This window comes from Anabrus simplex, chromosome X, assembly GCF_040414725.1.
Source record: "Anabrus simplex isolate iqAnaSimp1 chromosome X, ASM4041472v1, whole genome shotgun sequence".
Classification (NCBI taxonomy): Eukaryota; Metazoa; Arthropoda; class Insecta; order Orthoptera; family Tettigoniidae; genus Anabrus; species Anabrus simplex.
In genome coordinates this window covers 192,431,248-192,450,150 of record NC_090279.1, presented here as the reverse complement: position 1 = coordinate 192,450,150, position 18,903 = coordinate 192,431,248, and the positions used below count along the sequence as shown (strand labels likewise).

General features: G+C 39.6%; 1 protein-coding gene across 2 annotated transcripts in view; it reads left to right on the top strand.

The window, feature by feature from the left end:
• The first annotated feature begins 3,643 nt into the window (after nt 1–3,643).
• The window catches only part of LOC136886817 (glucose dehydrogenase [FAD, quinone]), a 66,795-nt gene continuing 51,535 nt past the window's right edge, over nt 3,644–18,903 (top strand). Inside the window, exon 1 of one of the 2 annotated variants that reach the window (XM_068230997.1) lies at nt 3,644–3,750. The gene's annotated coding sequence lies outside the window, so the exon portion shown is untranslated. The remainder of the gene's footprint in view (nt 3,751–18,903) is intronic. The other variant, XM_067159647.2, reaches the window with a different exon arrangement.

The following is an 18,903-nucleotide window of genomic DNA, read 5'->3' as shown; positions in this document are numbered from 1 at the left end:
AAGGTACAAACTTGTTTTCGCATTCCTCAACAATTTCTTTAAACCCATCCCAGAGTCTGTTTACATTTTTATTTACCGTTTTCCACCGATCATAGTTACTTTTTAGAAACTGCCTCATGCCTGCTTTATCAGCCATATGGTACTGCCTAACAGTCCTACTTTTAAGACCTTCCTTTCTATCAGATTTATTTTTAACTACCACAAAAACAGCTTCACGATCACTAATACCATCTATTACTTCAGTTTCCCTATAGAGCTCATCTGGTTTTATCAGCACCACATCCAGGATATTTTTCCCTCTGGTTGGTTCCATCACTTTCTGAATCAGCTGTCCTTCCCATATTAACTTATTTGCCATTTGTTGGTCATGCTTCCTGTCGTTCGCATTTCCTTCCCAATTTACATCTGGCAAATTCAGATCTCCCGCTACAATCGCATTTCTTTCCATGTCGTTTCCCACATAGCTGACCATCCTATCAAATAATTCCGAATCCGCGTCAGTGCTACCCTTTCCCGATCTGTATACTCCAAATATATCGAGTTGCCTATTATCTTTAGAAATGAGCCTTACACCTAGAATTGCATGTGTCTCATCTTTAACTTTTTCGTAGCTTACACATTCTTCTTTCACCAGAATGAACACTCCCCCTCCCACCATTCCTATCCTATCTCTACGATACACACTCCAGTGCCGTGAGAAAATTTCTGCATCCATTATATCATTTCTCAGCCATGATTCAACTCCTATTACAATATCTGGTAAATATATATCTATTAAATTACTTAATTCTATTCCTTTCTTTACAATACTTCTACAGTTCAACACTAACAATTTTATGTCATCCCTACTTGATTTCCAGTTCCCTGTTCCCTTATCACCGCTCCCTAGGCCATCCCGTTTCCCTGAATGTACCTCCCTATTACCCTTCCAAACAAATTTCCTAACTTATATGTACCACTGCGGTTTAAATGAAGGCCATCTGAGCGCAGGTCCCTATCTCCTACCCACCCATTGGGATCTAGAAATTTCACTCCCAGTTTCCCACATACCCACTCCATAGTCTCATTTAAATCCCCAATCACCCTCCAGTCAGTATCCCTCCTACACAGTATTCCACTAATAACAATCTCCGCTTTCTTAAACTTCACCCGTGCTGCATTTACCAGATCCCACACATCTCCAACTATGTTGGTACTTATATCAGCTTGCCTTACGTTGTTGGTACCAACGTGAAACACTACCACCTTCTCCTTCCCCTCCTCCCTCTCTTCTACTTTCCTCAACATCTGCCTCACCCTAATTCCTGGATAACATTCTACCCTGGTTCCTTTTCCTCCACACACTTTCCCCACGTGTCTAACGATGGAATCCCCCATGACCAGAGCCTCAACCCTCCCCACCTCATCTGATCCCCTCCCCTCCTGGTCAGCCCTATCTTCTCTCACTGCTGCAGAAGCTACTTCCTCCTCCCTTTTCTCCTTCCCATGACCCTGTTCCACCTGTCTTTTCCTATCCTCTACTCTACATTTCCCTTTCCTACCTTTTCCCTTCCTCCTACTTCCACGCATCTCAGCAACAGTTCCCTGTCCCTCATCTTCCCTCTGTTGTTCTACCTGGAGTGACTCGTACCGATTTCGCACAGACACCTGTCCTGAATTCTGATCCTGAATAGAGCCCTTAGCCTGCAATCTCCTTCCCCTTAGAACATTAGACCACCTGTCTTCTACAACTCCTCCCTTTCCTTCCCCTCCCTCTTGTACACCTACTGTAACCTGCACATTGTTTGAGGGAGTCCTATCTTCCTTCCTGTCTTCTGTGAGAATCCTAATTATCTCCCTCAAACTTTCCAACTCCTCCCTCATACCCCTCAATACCCCTCTACCCCGGACAACAGTTTTGCTATGAGATTTGCATAAACAATAGGGGCCCGGCTTACTACAGCATACTGTACGTGGGTACTGTAAACACATAGTGATCCACCCACAGACCCATGGTATTATATAAAGGTACTAATCGCAAGAAAAGTCGACGCATAGTGTTCCTCGCGGGATGGTACTTATCACAGCTAAGGTCATGATCACGAATTCAGCATCCCTACGTCACCCCTTTTAGTCACCTCTTACGACAGCCAGCGTCCCCCACTCACAGGGTGGAGAGAGAGAGAGAGAGAGAGAGAGAGAGAAAAGAAGGGACCCGACACTGCTGAAAATGAAGCACAGAACAAGGAAAGACAAGGGCCACGAAGGGCGTGAAAATAAAAGACTCCCTAATACCATCAGACCGTCAGGGTCCGAAAAGAAGAAGAGTTGATCAAGGGTGGTCGGACAGGATAGATGAAAGTAAGGAGCCTGGGACAAGTGGAAGCATTGCCAGGACGCAGCTAAGGGCCCCGTGGTCGCCAACACAGTATCCCAAGTGGAGAGTCGCTGGGGCCCCTTTTGGTCGGCTCTTGCGACAGGCGGGGGAAACCGTGGGTGCATTCTTCATCTGCGTTCCTAAACCACAGGGGGTGTGTGAAAATGGAAAACCACGGAAAACCATCTTCAGGGCTGCGACAGTGGAGTTCGAACCCACTATCTCCCGACCCTAACCGCACGGCCACTTGCTCGGTACAGGAAACTAACGCCAACGGTATCTCATCGCTCCAAAATGAGTTACGTAAAAAAAAAGTCCTTCAGGCAAGCAACACAATGTCGAAAACCTCCTAGGAATAGCATCAATGTATTCTTTTTTTTTTTTTTTTTTTTTGCTAGTTGCTTTACGCCGCACCGACACAGATAGGTCTTATGGCGACGATGCGATAGGAAAGGGATGCCAGTGGGAAGGAAACGGACGTGGCCTTAATAAAGGTACAGCCCCAGCATTTGCCTGGTGTGTAAATGGGAAACCACGGAAAACCATCTTCAGGGCTGCCGATAGTGGGGTTCGAACCTACTAACTCCCGAATACTGGATACTGGTCGCACTTAAGCGACTGCAGCTATCGAGCTCGGTCAATGTAATCTTGATTTATTCCTAAAAATTACAATCCTTTTCTTAATCATCGTTATTAGATTAGCAGTTTGCCTTTTTCTACCACTACGAGCGCTAATGTGAGTCAATGCAGAGTTTCATTAAGCCCTTATAACTATATTTGGTGTGGATATTTCTTTTTTTAACCAAAAAATACCTGAGGGTATTGGACCAAGGAACACATTAGAGATTTGGTTTAGATTTTAATCAAAAAGAGAACGAGTAAAGAAACAAACGCTTTTAGGCTGTTGTTCCGGTACTGCATTTAGGGTGGAAATTATTTTCGACATTTTTTTGTTTAGTTCGATAGCGATATCCAATACTCACAATTTGAAACCTTCCAGGGCCCTTTAGCCCTTCAGCTTTCGGCACAATGGAGGAAATGCTAAATTTTACATTTCTTCGTAGTATGGAGCCCTCTACTTTGTCTACTTTCAACATTAAAATTCAACACCAGACAACTATTCTTAGAAACATTATACGTTAATCAGGTATTAAACCTCTTCAGTCCGAGGAGAGCCTACTGATTACATGATGACAACACCAAGAAGTGGAACGGCCACTAACTATCTAGTCTCCGCCAATGAAAGCAGGCGCGAGGTGGGAGATTGGGCTAAGTCCGCTTGAAGCTATAAGAGTAGCGCGAGCAAAGCCTGCTGTACAGTCTCAATACACGTGTGTGTGTGTGACATACCGTGTTCCACTACAGGATTAGGAACGCACGTACACAGGACAGCAGTAAGTACAATGGCATTCCTCACACATTAACTCGCGTTAAAAATAAACAATCGACGTGCTGAGATTAAAAAAAGGGACATATCGCTGAAGAGTACTTTAGAGATATATCAATTTTTGCATATAATTCTGTATAATAATATTCCAACACATGCTCATTAGGAAGATTAAAGTCGTGTTTCAAAATATGTATTCGTGTAATAAACACTAATTTTACAAACAACAAAGTTTAACTCAAAAATGCCAACAATTTTATAGCAAAATGTGTTTTTAGTCATTCAAGCACATTAATGCGAATTCCAAATAAGTGTATAAACATGCGTCATGTAGCAAAACATAATATAAAAATAGAGGCTGTCATGGAAAGACAAGTCATTATGTTGGCTTGTAACATGGAATTGAAAATACAAAAGTATTTTCTTACTAAACAACCCAAATTTCTTTGTCAAACAACTATGTTCATATCTGACCTGGACGCCAGATTTCACTCTTCATCACTCTTCCAAACTTCACTTTCAAACGACACAAAATTTCAACACTGGTTTAGACAGGGAAAGAGTTAACGAACAAGTCGCATTATAACATTAACAGAAACGGAATCATATAAAGAACTAGAGTAATAACTCATATACCACCAAAATGATGACTAGTCCCGTTTTCTTTATCTCAGCAACAGAATTATTCAAAACAATTTCGCTTTGTCTTAGATATTTAATACAAACTGGGGCAAATATTAATTTATAGGAAGGGGAGTTAGGGATTGGAATAACTTACCAAGGGAGATGTTCAATAAATTTCCAATTTCTTTGAAATCATTTCGGAAAAGGCTAGGAAAGCAACAGATAGGGAATCTGCCACCTGGGCGACTGCCCTAAATGCAGATCAGTATTGATTGAATTTAATTTCGTCAAAAATTACATAGGCAGCGCACTCGCCAAGTTTAAGTGCAGATGTCTGTGAAGACCTCAGTGAAGCAGTGAAAAAACACTGTATTTGCAATCACGATTTGGACAAATTGCACTCCGCATCACACCCAAGATCGCCTTCAAGAAGGCATGTGCTATGTTCATCTTGTTTCAAATTATGCCTTTAATAGAACCAGGTAGAGAACTCGTTTGCAAAACAGCGGACCCTGCTCTATTGCGGAACAAACGCTAAGATGATGATGAATTTTGGATAGAAATGTTCTAGCTGGACAGAAATTATCAGTGCAAAGAGTGAACATTGTAGATCGTTATTAGATTATTAGAAGGGACAGGATTTTGTTGACAAGTCATATTTTAATTTGTTCACAACAGACATTGTTAACTTTTACAGGATAGCTGCAGTCGCTTAAGTGCGGGAAGGGCTGGGAGTGGGAAGGAAGCGGCCGTGGCCTTAATTAAGGTACAGCCCCAGCATTTGCCTGGTGTGAAAATGGGAAACCACGGAAAACCATCTTCAGGGCTGCCGACAGTGGGGTTCGAACCTACTATCTCCCGAATGCTGGATACTGGCCGCACTTAAACGACTGCAGCTATCGAGCTCGGTCGAAATAATTGAAGCTGTGTTGAATGAACTTAAGGAACTGTTTGTAGCAGCAGGATTGTTTAAGTGACACTGACGATCGAATCTCGTCCTTTCAAACATGGCGCAGTCGAACAGTAAATGGTCCTCCGTTTGTGAAGATCCAAAAAAGCACAAGTAATCGCCTGTAATGTTAATTTTGAAGCGTTCAAATAAGCACTTAAACTTCCCATGGCGGGAGAGAAGCTGAGTGGGAATGAATTTGGGCACTAACATTTTGCACTGCAGTCGGCTATATATGTCGGGGGAAAAAAAAATTTCTTGTGAAACACCCTTTTGTACTTGATGTCCAGAGGTTGTTCTACTGTCTTATTACATGTGTTTTGATTTGGGCTTTTGCATAGCAAAAGAGTGATTTCTATATTGGATGAGGAGGCTGCTTTTGCGAAGATGTCTGTCTTTTCATTTCCAGCAGAACCCCTTTGTTCTCGAATCCAGGAAAGACAAATGTGGGGGCACTGCGCTCGCCGTTGATTGTGTTCAACACAACTTGCGAGTCACTTAGTATCCGAGCGCTGCTGCAGAGCTACATTCATGATTATACTGCACACAAAAACAGTGTGTCAAATTACATAGGTCTATCATTAATAGTTACTGAGATAATGGACTTTTATTTTTTACCTTGTACCGCTCTCCCGTTAAAGTGTATTTTTTAGAATATTAATTTTACAATCTCTTTAACCATGGTTCACAGACAAATGAAATTCGGTACACTGTTTTAGTATGCAATTTTCTTAAAAACAGACTACAATCATCAATGTAGCTCTTTATTTAGGAAAATCAGGGCAATACAAATTTGGACAAAAATTATGAAAATTTGAATAACACTATTTGAACTTTTCTGACAAAAAAAATATTTTTACCAAATATAATGATTGCCGTATACTTTGTACATACAGGCTGAGGGTAGTAGCTGTAAAAATATCATTCATTTCACATGATTAGTTTCCGAGTTTACCCTCTCGACACCTTGGAGTGAATCTGCAGCCTGGGATACCCAGCTTAACAAAGAAAAAAAATGGTTAATATTCATTCGATTGTTAAATATGCTACAATTATTGTTGACAATTGCTGCACATATTCCGGTATTGGCATGCTTCCTGGCAACAGGAAACAACTTCAATAATATCAGAATTTTAATAATTTTAATATTTTAAAATAAAATGTTCAAAATTTCCCTCCTTTTTAACAATATGTCACTGTTTCCCTTATAAATTCCAAGTTTACAAGAATTTTCGTACTTTTCCTTTTTTAAAGGGTGTATCAAAACTCCAGCTACAAAATGAAACTCAATCATTAACATAGACTGTGTTTTGGATTTTTTGTCGCGTTTTTATTCCGAGCACCAGAAAATATTTATAGTTTTTTAAATAAAAATGGTATATAAAATCTAATTTAAATCGTATTGATATGAACGAGGTATAGATTGTAGTACAACACTATGGGAGGAAACTCTGAAAAATTCATAATTATCCGTGAATCAGTAAGAGGGTTATGAAGGACACCGTGATATATTGTTAAAAAGGCGGGAAATTTTTGAACATTTTGTTTCAAAATGTTATAATTAGAATTTTTACATTATTGAAGTTGCTTCTGATTGCTCTCAAACATGCCAATACTGGGATATCTGCAGCATTTGTCAACAACGTTTGTAGCAATCGAATGAATATTGGCCTATTTTCCCCGGGTTAAGCTAGGTCTCCCCCCCTTAAAGAACAGGAAGTAACAACCTAATAACTATCTACTTTACATGACAGCCTGCATGGTTGCTAGGTAATACTCTGAGCATCCATCCAGCCATCCATACCTTTCATCACTGCCTGTGCGGTCGCTATGGTTACACTTTCATCACATATTCTGTCACGTGATATTACACAAATTTTGGGACGATCCCCAGTCGTAAGACATATTTATACGAAAAAAAAATTTATAATTCCTACAACAATGTTAGAAGAGTGCAAATTGAAATATACAAACCTTTAAAAAATATTTTGTAGTCTCTCTCTAATTTATTGATGTAAGATTTATATAATGACATCCAGACTACAGAAACATATTTAAAACCTACTTCATATTAAGCAATTAAATAGTGCTGATATGGAGTAAACATAATTCGTATCTTTCTTATTTCTTACAATAAATCACAGTAGTTTACAGTATGTGTCTCATTACAAATGTTCTCAATATGCAAATCACTTCCGTAACTTAACAGAATTACACAAAGTGTGCGCCTGACAAATGTGTATTGAAGAGTAAGACAAGAAATTTCTTGGGATTTTGCCATGTCAAATAAATAAATTGTAGAAATTCTTTATGTTTCCTTAAATGTCAACCATTTGAATTCTTTCCTTGACACGGCAAAATTTCTAAAAATGATCATTTCTATGAATATGAGCCGAGAAAGCAATAATCTAAATATAAAAAATATTTAATACCACAGATCATAGCATGGGGCAAGGTACACAAAGTTTGACGGTGATTCCTCTGTAAGGGACTCCACCTAGTCAGCGGCAGAGTATGCATATATTCGGCCTTGTTCTTGGCGGGCAGCGAGACGCCCTCAAGAAGTATCTGAATGACCAGCTCGCCTTCATAATAGGACAGTATTCTACGCGACCGGAATCTTAACAGTTCCGAAGCATACAGACTAAGATCAAGAGAACTACGTTAAGCAGGGTCGGCTCATTTTGTAGTTGAACAAACCATTACTCTTATATAGGTTGTCATAATTAATAGCGCAAATTGAAGCAAGTAGTATGTTACAATGGTCGTAAAGTGTACTTGTAGTTAAAGGAAATGTTCAAAAGTGTCTCCTTGTACCCGGATGTATACCAGTACTCAGCGCCGAATTGAGTTTCGAATCCTTTCAAACACGCCGGGATCTTTTAGAAATTCTTGACAAGAATTTGTAAGTCTCTGCTCGAAATCTTCAACAGTGTTAACCGTAGTGTCTAACACTACACACTAAGTACGACTGCTTTCATGTCCATCAAACAGAACTGCACTTCTACCAAAGTATACAATAACTTTTCTTAATGTTGTATTAGTATCTTTTCCTAACTAGGAGGACATTTACACACAAAGACAGTGGTGGCTGGTAAACACAAATTCTAAATTATCTCGCAAACGGCTCGTTTGCTGACCCATGTTTACTAAAACATTTTTGCTTCTAGTATCATGTCTTCTTCTTATTCTTCTTATTCTTCTGTGAATCTGTCTTGAGACAGGTATAAATTGAACAGCCTCCATGATTCTCCGTCTTACTTCAGTTGTTCATAGCTTCTCCCTTGTTTGAAACCTGTCAACATTAAGCATTCTTGTGTAACGCCACATTTCAAAAGCTTCTATGCTCTTGCTTTCTAAGCTAGTTACCGTCCATGTTTCATATCCGTACAATGCCACACTCTAGACGAAAATATGCAAAACATCTTTCTAATTCCTTTATCAATGTTCGAAGTGACAAATTTATTTTCTTAATAAAGGCCTTCCTTGCTTGTGGTAGTCTCATTAGTTATCCTACTACCCAAGTAATAATATTCACCTACTTCCTTTAAGACGCCATTTTCCTAATCTAATATTCTCTGCATCATCTGACATCATTCGACTGCAGTCCATTACTTTCGTTTCCGATTTATTTATTTCCATCTTGTACCACCCCTCAAAGACCGTGCTCATACCATTCAGCCATTTCTCCACATCTTTCTGGAGACTCAGACACACTAATAATATCATCGTCAAATCTCAGAGTTTTGATTTCCTCTCCTTGGATTTTTTCACATTCCTCTTTGATTTCCTTTATCGCCTGTTCTATGTAAATACTGAAAAGGAGAGTGGACAAATCGCGTACTTGCCTCACACCTTTCCGGATTGCTGTTCTTTTCATTAGCCTTCGATTCTTATCACTATAGAATGATTTTTGTACTGATAAATAAGTATTCTTTCTCTGTATTTGATCCCGAACACCAATTATTATTATTATTATTATTATTATTATTATTATTATTATTATTATTATTATTATTATTATTGCTAGTTGCTTTACGTCGCACCGACACGGATAGGTCTTATGCCGACGATGGGACAGAAAAGGGCTAGGAATGGGAAGGAAGCGACCGTGGCCTTAATTAAGGTACAGCCCCAGCATTTGCCTGGTGTGAAAATGGGAAACCACGGAAAAAATCTTCAGGGCTGCCGATAGTGGGGTTCGAACCTACTATCTCCCGAATACTGGATACCGGCCGCACTTAAGCGACTGCAGCTATCGAGCTCGGTATTATTATTATTATTATTATTATTATTATTATTATTATTATTAATATTATTAACATGAAAGTAGCGAGAATGATTGCTGGTACAAACATGTGGGAACAATGACAGGAGGGTACTCAGAATGAGGAGATAATAAAGGCTAAGTAAGGAAATATTTTTTTTTTGCTAGGGGCTTTACGTCGCACCGACACAGATAGGTCTTATGGCGACGATGGGATACGAAAGGTCTAGGAGTTGGAAGGAAGCGGCCGTGGCCGGAATTAAGGTACAGCCCCAGCATTTTCCTGGTGTGAAAATGGGAAACCACGGAAAACCATCTTCAGGGCTGCCGATAGTGGGATTCGAACCTACTATCTCCCGGATGCAAGCTCACAGCCGCGCGCCTCTACGCGCACGGCCAACTCGCCCGGTAAGTTAGGAAATAACTCAACGGATGAAGCTATACGCATAAACCGGCTTCCGTGGTGGGGTGATGAGAGACGAATGGAGGAGGATAGGTTACCTAGGAGAATAATGTACTCTGTTACGGAGGGTAAGAGGAGTAGAGGGAGACCAAGATGACGATGGTTAGACTCAGTTTCTAATGATATAAGGATAAGAGGTATAGAACAGCCCTAGTTGCAAACGGAGGATTGTGGCGACGTTTAGTAAATTCACAGAGGCTTGCAGACTGAACGCTGAAAGACATAACTGTCTATTAACGACATTATCATTATTATTATTATTATTATTATTATTATTATTATTATTATTATTATTATTATTATTATTATTATTATTATTACACGAGAGTTAAACATAGTATGTGCAGGCAGAACAACACGGAACAGTTTTCTTCCCCGCATCCTTGAGAGACGTCCTCAAACCGATCGAAGGCTAGCTAGTCTACGGTTACAAGCCCTTTGTTGAGAAATGTTCTTATACTTGAGCGGTCCGCACTTTCATTGAACCTCTCGCTGCAGGGTATTCTTGTCCTCGTGTCAAGCGGAGGCCCGCCTTAACGAGCAGACGAGCTGCTTCTTCATCGAAGAGAATGATGTACGAAACACTGGGCTCACTTCAAGGCCAGCAGGGTCATGTCTCAGAAGCTGAAATGCTTAAAGCAGACCCTACACGGTCAGTAATATTGATCAGTAATACTGAGTCAATAATACTGACAGTACGCAACGATATTGTAGCGACCTTACACGATCATTATTACTGTCAATATTTTGGTCAGTACCAGTGCACTAGCTTACCATTGCGGTATTCTCACTTTACAAATAAAGTCAATAACCGTCACTACGGAATGAGATTTATAACAGGCAATTGTGGTATTCTATCAAAATGGATCGTAAAAGACGGGCATTTTGTAGCTATCATATTAGTACTGCACGAAACGCAGTTTAAACGTAAACGATGGATTAAAGATTGGCTTAGGAAAAGAGAAGAGTATTCTCATATGAAGTGTTGAGGGAAACACAATATACCGAAGCAGAAGATTATCAGAACTATCTCCGAATGCGTGAGGGTACTTTTGCGAAATTACTACGAATGGAAGAGAGTTTTGTAATAAGGTAAAATACAAACATGCGGTGCTGTTTATCGGTGGCAGAGAGATTAGCGGTGACAGTGAGGTATCTTGCAACTGGTATAAATGTTGAAGATTTAAAGTTTTCCTTATAATGTCACCAGTTTCCATCAGTACAGCAGTTGTGGAAACATGTAAAGTATTGTGTTACGTTTATTCTGACAGCGTTTCATATAGCTCGATAAAACTTTTGCAATAGGCCTACTTGACGGTTCCACAAGCACCTCTACTTGGCCTTGCTGAGAAACGCATTTGTCGTCCACCGCTGCTCCGTTGATACTGACAGAAATAATGACAAGCGCACTCACACGGTCAGTATAACTGTCAGTATCCCCACCACTCTACAGTACTGACGCTCGCAGATCAGGAAATCCGGATGTGCTTCAGTACTGGCCTTCATTCCATCATTCCAGTCCACAAGCGATCAGTATTACTGTCAGTATTTTTCGGTACTGACAGTTTTATTGACCGTGTAGGGTCTGCTTAAGAGGTCTGCAAGTATCTGGGATTCAGTTACTGTTGACCCATTCGGGAGTTCTTTGCTCGTACAGACTCGGAGAGGTCTTATGGCGACGATGGAATAGGCCAGGTTAGGAATGGGAAGGAACCGACCGTGACCTTAAATAAGGTATAGCCGTAGCATTCGCATGCTGTAACAATGGTAAATCACAATGTCACTCTCTCATAGCTTTAGAGTTTGATAGATTAATTAAACTGTAGTTTTCATGGGCGCATTAACATATATTATTTGTCAGAATTCATATAATCTATTGCTTGATTGATGTCAGAAATCGTCAGCATATAAGTGGTATTTACAGTGCCTTAGTCGTGCCGATATATCATTAATATAGATGACTTAAAGAAGTAGTCCAAGTACTGAGCCCTGTGGAACTCCTAAAGAATAGTTTATCACTTTATAGCCATGTGGACAAAGTAGAAACGAAATTATTTAAGTCACTTAGCTTTAATAAATGCAACTATAGAAATTTCCAATTAATCAGATGTATGATATCACGTTCCTGCTCGACGGTGCAGCCCAACTTCGAATAAATACCACCTACAATACTTCAGACCTTAACAGACCTATCGAAACTGCCCATATTGGCAGCAATTGGAAAACTAGCATGTGTGTGTTTTGATTAGTGGAAGTCGTGTTGTTACCAAATATTTCCGGAAATGTGAATGTTAAATGATAAATTATATTTAGGCTGTTGATAGTCTTAAATAGTCTTACAGAACCTCTTTCAGTGCCGTGATTAGCAGGGCCGGTGACAGGACGCTCGGGCCCTGGACAACTGAGTAGTCCGGGCCCCTATATCTCGGCACATCCCACCCCCTCACTTAAGTTAGACCAGAACTGGGAACTTGCAGGTTATTTTATAACTAGGACTTACTCGATTATCAGTTTGCATCAAAAAATGATTTAATAATTGTGTAAAATTGGTGTAAACATTTTATCGGTGGAAACGTGGTGCATTTGTGGTGATAATTTGGTTCAAAAGCGACAATGGATGTATCGATTAAACACCAATGAAAAATGCACCATAATTATACCACATACAGCACCGGTCAAAAGTTTAGGTCCACATAGAGAAATCACGAAATGTCACCTAGAACCTTAAATTGTGCCGTAGACCTCTGTTATTTTCTTTCTGAGTTCTCGTATTTTTATTATTTTTATTATTTTTTTTTGCAACTTGCTTTACATCGCACCGATACAGATAGGTCTTAAAGCGACAATCGGATAAGAAAGGCCTAGGAACGAGAAGGAATCAGCCGTGGCCTTAATTATGAACAACCCCAGCATTTGCCTGGTGTGTGAATATGGGAAACCAGGGAAAACCATCTTCAAGGCTGCCGACTGTGGGGCTCGAACCCAATATCTCCCGGATGCAAGCTCGCAGTTGCGGGCCCCTAACAGCACGACTAACTCGCCCGGTATTTCTCGTATCTAATTGGATATGTGGCGTCTGATTTCAATGAGTTAGTCCAAGTACTATAGAAGTTACAAATTTTTAACTCTTGGAAAGTCACACCAAAAAATAAAAAATGTTGCTAATATCATGTACTGTACACTGTAACTGGTTGCAAGTATCACCACCAAGATATTTTTTGTAGACTTAGCAATAGGTAGGGGCCATTTTAGTATAAATATAAAAAGCGCTGGGTTGAAAAAAAAACACAAAAATCGGAACCGATGTTTTTCGGAATGTTCATATTTATACTAAGATGACCCCTACCTATTACTAAGTCTACAAAATAATCTTGGTGGTGATACTTGCAACCAATTAAGAGTATATACCCCATAATATTTCCAAAAATTTTCACTTTCTGATGTGACCTTCCAACAGTTAAAACTTCTACAATAATTGGCGAAACTCAATGAAATCATCTGACATATATCATATTAGATGTGAGAGATCAGGAAAAAAATACACAGGTCTAGTAGCATAATTTTAGGTTCGAGATGACATTACATGATTTTTTTTTTCTATGTGGTCCATAACTTTTGAGCGGTCCTACATTTTCTTCCACGTTAATTTACACAATTTACAACAAAGAGAAGGGACATTTTACACCCTAATTTCACAAAAAATGAAGTACAATTAATCAGACAATTTTTGTACCAAGTTCGCGCCAAAAATATACCGAAGTTTTTCTTTCAAACTTCTTTATTGTCAAACAAATTTGCTTCCTAAGTTACACCGCCAACAAAGCTAACGTCATACTGCTCAATCAATCTGATTTTTATATTTGGATCATTTCTTGAATAATTTTCTTTCAGGGTCTAGATAATTGATATAAGACCATTTTTTTCAAGTATTGTGTTTCAGAAATATTGCAATTACTTTGGTAAAAAATGCCTAGTAGATTTCGAACATGTTGGCAGCTCTTAAGTTTCTTCTATCACAGAACCACACTAAGTACACATGAACACAATCTAGTGACAACGACACCATTGCATATCTTGGTATGACCTTTCTCATCTAACAATTTAATTACTCAGATGATAGTGTTTATGAAGTTTTCCCCCTCTTAGGAGCTTGTGATGGCATTCCAAACATCCGCCCTTCCTTATAACTGTCAACAAGTAATCAAATTGTTGATACGCACACATGCATACATGCTCATTGTTGTGTCTATTTCTTGCTGGAAATGCCCAGACATATTTAAAACATCGTAGATTCTTCTAATAATTAAACGCCCAAGAGGACAAAAAAGTGCCCGTTGGCCACAAACGGGTTGAACACAAACACACAATTTATTATTTACAGACCAAAGTCGTGCATTTATTAAAACTTGAATATTAACAAAAGACACGCGTACAACCACAAACATGCGTACACAGTACATTGTACTTTTGACTACATGCACTGCCTTCGTGATGTACAGGCCGTACTGTAGAAAGCGCGCCAAGCCCATTACCTGATCAATTGGGGCGGATAAACGAATGTTATGAGTATACCCCGGATCTTTATGCAGTAATAGGTTATAATCCAAACTAATTTGGTTATTAGGAAGTGTAGTGTAGCCCGTTCTTCCGTAACGTAATGAGATTAACATAAATTCTAGGGGCTCTGATGGGCGGAATCCCTAATGTTTATGCAAAACTCATGAACATATTCATTGTGCAGATTAGACTATATGTGTTACTCGCTTCAAGTAGTTTAGATTCTAACCTACTGCTGCATAAAAATCCGGGCTGTAGTTATGAGTTGTATTTGCGAATGTAATACGTAGTGAATTACAGCTGGCTGTACACGAAAAGATTTTTTGACAGGTCTCGCCTTTGGGACCAGATCCGACAGGCCGCCTGCCAGGCGTGATCTTCAGAGATCCGGCCTGCTGCTCCCTATCATCTGTGACACCAAGCCTGTCGTGTTGTGCAACATGATATGTAAACTGTCCATACCCTCCCGTTAATGGAATGATCCCTTTGTTCTCGGCAGGCCAAGCCCCATCCGCTGGCCTTTCAAACTAGTTTGAAATCCTAGCCGGTCGGGTCTGCCGTACTTAGAACTGTACGATGGACATCGAAGCAGACGATGTCCAGAGGAAAAGAAAACTTGCTGTTGCGGGTGTTGGAATGTGCATTTCGCTATATGTTAAATCATGCAAAAAGAAAAATCGATCGAAGTGGATGAAATCATGGATAAGAGAGCGAGACAGCTTTAGCCACATGAGTCTGATACAACACCTGAGTGAAAGTGAAGCGGGCGATCACAATAATTATTTGCGAATGGACCACAACGATTATGATATGCTGTTAGGTACGCATATATGGATTTTTCTCGTTATTATGTTAAATGTTTGATTTGTTACTTGTTTTGCGTAGCTATTACTGGTGAACAGTCTGGTTAATAGTGTATTTATTGTAGATACTAGCCGATGTATCCGAGCTTCGCTACGGGATTCTCAGAAAGTCTGAATTTGTAGTTTTCCTAACTGAAGTAGCGATTAATAGCAATGTTATCATATAAAATACTCGATCAAGTGTAAAACCACACATATTCTCACTTTTAACGAACAGTCAAAAGTTCTAGAGCTGGAATGACCAGGCCGCAGAAAGCCGTGAACACTCCTCTGTCAATATTCCCTTAAATATGCACTCTGCTCATTCAAATTAGTGCCTGAGAGTAGGGACTGAATAGCTCGAATGCTATGATGAACCAGTTTGTTACATACCAGTAGTATCAGAAAATTTATGAACCAGAGGAATGGCATGCTTAAGACGAAAGTTATCGAATTCCTCAGCTACTTCCGCCAATATTCAAGCAGGCTGTTACACTCAGTACGACCGGGCGAGTTGGCCGTGTGGTTAGAGGCGCGCAGCTGTGAGTTTACATCCGGAAGATACTGGATTCGAGGCCTTCTGTCGGCAGCCCTGAAGATGGTTTTCCGTAGTTTCCCATTTTCACGCCAGGCAAATGCTGGGGTTGTACCTTAATTAAAGCCAAGGCCGCTTCCATCACAATCCTAACCCTTTCCTATCCCATAGTCGTGCTATGTGTATCGGTGCGACGAAAGGCAAATTAAAAGAAATACTCAGTACGCAGCAGTAATTCTATCTATCTGAGATGAGTGGCAACAGAAGACACAAAGCACATCACAGCAAACAATGATCAATGTAACGTTATTGTTGATCAATGTTATAAGCTTTGTATATTGTAGGCCTTCACATTTAGCTTTTTTCTACTCTGTGATATTAGGGCGTCTTATAAAATGATTTATAGCGCAGACTGTAGTTCCTTATTCTCCGACTTTATATATCGATTTTCATTAGATTCTGTTAACCCATTTTCTTGTGACTCGGCGCTGCTACGGGCTAAGTAACAAACACACACATTCATGAATATCTCTGTGATCACAGACGGTACGGTAACAATGTATAAGACATAAATGATCGGAAATTTAATACTACAAAACTTTAGTTATGTAGTATTTATTGATACGACCACTAATAACATAAATATTTGAGAATTAACTTTTAGGCCTTCCCCTAAACTACCATTTCACTCATCGTGAATAAAATTATTTACGACCTAGATTATAGCAACTTATTCCCTGACCTTGCATACCGATTTTCAATAAAATAGGACAACTAATAACAAATATTTGAGAAATTATATTTAGGCCTTCCCCTACACTACCATTTTTCTCAGCAAGAATACAATTTATTTATAGCCTAGATTGTAGCGACTTATTCCCCGATTTCGCCTACCGTTTTTCGTTAACATACGACTATTAATAACAAACATTTGAGAATAAAATTTTAGGCCTTCCCCTAAACTACCATTTCACTCAGCGTGAATACAATAATTTATGGCGTAGATTATAGCGACTTGTTCCCCGTATTTTCATACTGATTTTGATTAAGATACGACCACTAATAGCATAAATATTTGAGAATAAAATTGTAAGCCTTCCCCTAAACTAACATTTTAGTCAGCGTGAATAAAATTATTGATGGCCTATATTCTCTCCATGCTTTACTTAGAAGAGGCTTCAGTAACATAATTGAAACAGGCCTTTATAATGACAAAAATTGGCACTAAAATAATAGGCATCACATTTTAGTACTTAATGTTACATCCCCCTGTGAGTAGGGATGATAACATCAATGGTATCCTCTATTTGTCGTAAGAGAAGGCGACCAAAAAGAGGGACCACGGTTCTCCTAGCTGAGTCTTACTTGCGACAGGTTCCTCGCTCTTACCTTTCCTGTCTGACCTCCCTTAGTCAACTCTTGTTCTTTTCCGACCCAGACGGTAGTAGATTTTCGAGGCCTAGATAGTCTTATTTTCACTCTCTTCGTGGGCCTCCCTCTTCGATTTTCCTTCTGATTACAGTTAGTAGAGGCTGGTTACCTAGTTGTTATTCCTCTTAAAACAGTAATCACCCCCAGCAAGTCATTTTACGCAGCAAGGACGGGACCCGTCAACCCTCTCGACCATCTGGCTTGCGGAGTTTTCAGTAGAGATTTGTGTCATATTAAAATATTGTTTATGTAAATGTTATTCTTTTTATCTATTAAGTCAAATGATTTTTTTATCCTCGACGATGCCGGAATATAAACATTTCATGTCAGAGGCTCATTATAGTTCAAGTTTCATTATGATACAACTGTTTGACCAATTAGGTGATGATAGCATCGCGCCTGCGCACAACGCATTACCTTCGCACTTGTTTGGAAAATCAAACATGTCGGACACACATATTAATATCAATGCACCTTCTACTTCCAATATTCCACAACCACACGGCATATTCCTGCAAATTCACTTCACCAACAGTACACTAAACCATTTGTATTTGAAATAAAGCTAGGTTATGATAACCTTCCGTCCAAGCTTTGAAAACAAATGACATTGTCAAGGTCTCTGATCCACTCATGGAAAATCAATAACCCAGCGCATGCGCTCTGTTCAGTAAACTCAACTGGCAAGCGACATCTCGACAGAAATTAAAAAATAGAGTTATAATTATCGTCGAGCAGAAACAGTAGGCGGCACCACATCGTTTCCATAAATAAATCAGCCCTCATGGATAACAGGTTTGTTTACACAGACACCACATACAGTTTTAGCACACTTTTGCATATAAAATACATTGATTATACCAACGAGACACAAAGAGGCGTGATGCTCATGCTCACACGCACTCGACGCCGCAACGAAGCCATATACACACACCATGATGCAATGTTGCATCGTGCACAAGTGTGCGTTCTGTAAGTGGGGCGAGATCATTACAAAACTTGCTTCGCTCCTTTTATAAACATACCCGTGTCTTAATTATTACCATTATAGGCTTGTTGCGTAATCTACTATTTCTTTATTATTAATACAGTACATTGGAATTTATAGTTTCTCTTCTTATTGATTTATTTGAATACATAAATAGCAGCAGAAAATATCTACAACAACTTAAGAAAAGGTACTACACACTCAATTAGGCTACGGAAGCTAAAAAGGGCAAAAACAGGCAAAATAATAACTAGTCCTACCGTTTCCAAACGTATGCAAACACGTTTTCCCTACGTGACACTTCGATATATCCAGCTTACCTTCCGGGCTCTAGTAATTAGGAACCTTAAGACTCTGTGCTATCTGCGTACTTTTTAGCGATAGATTTACACCCTAGTGCTGAAGCGGTCGACCTCGGCAATCTTCGAGATTCGTACTGGCAATCTTTGAAACGCAAACTATGAATCGCTTATGCATTGCTGTGCGACGTCTGGCGTACACTTT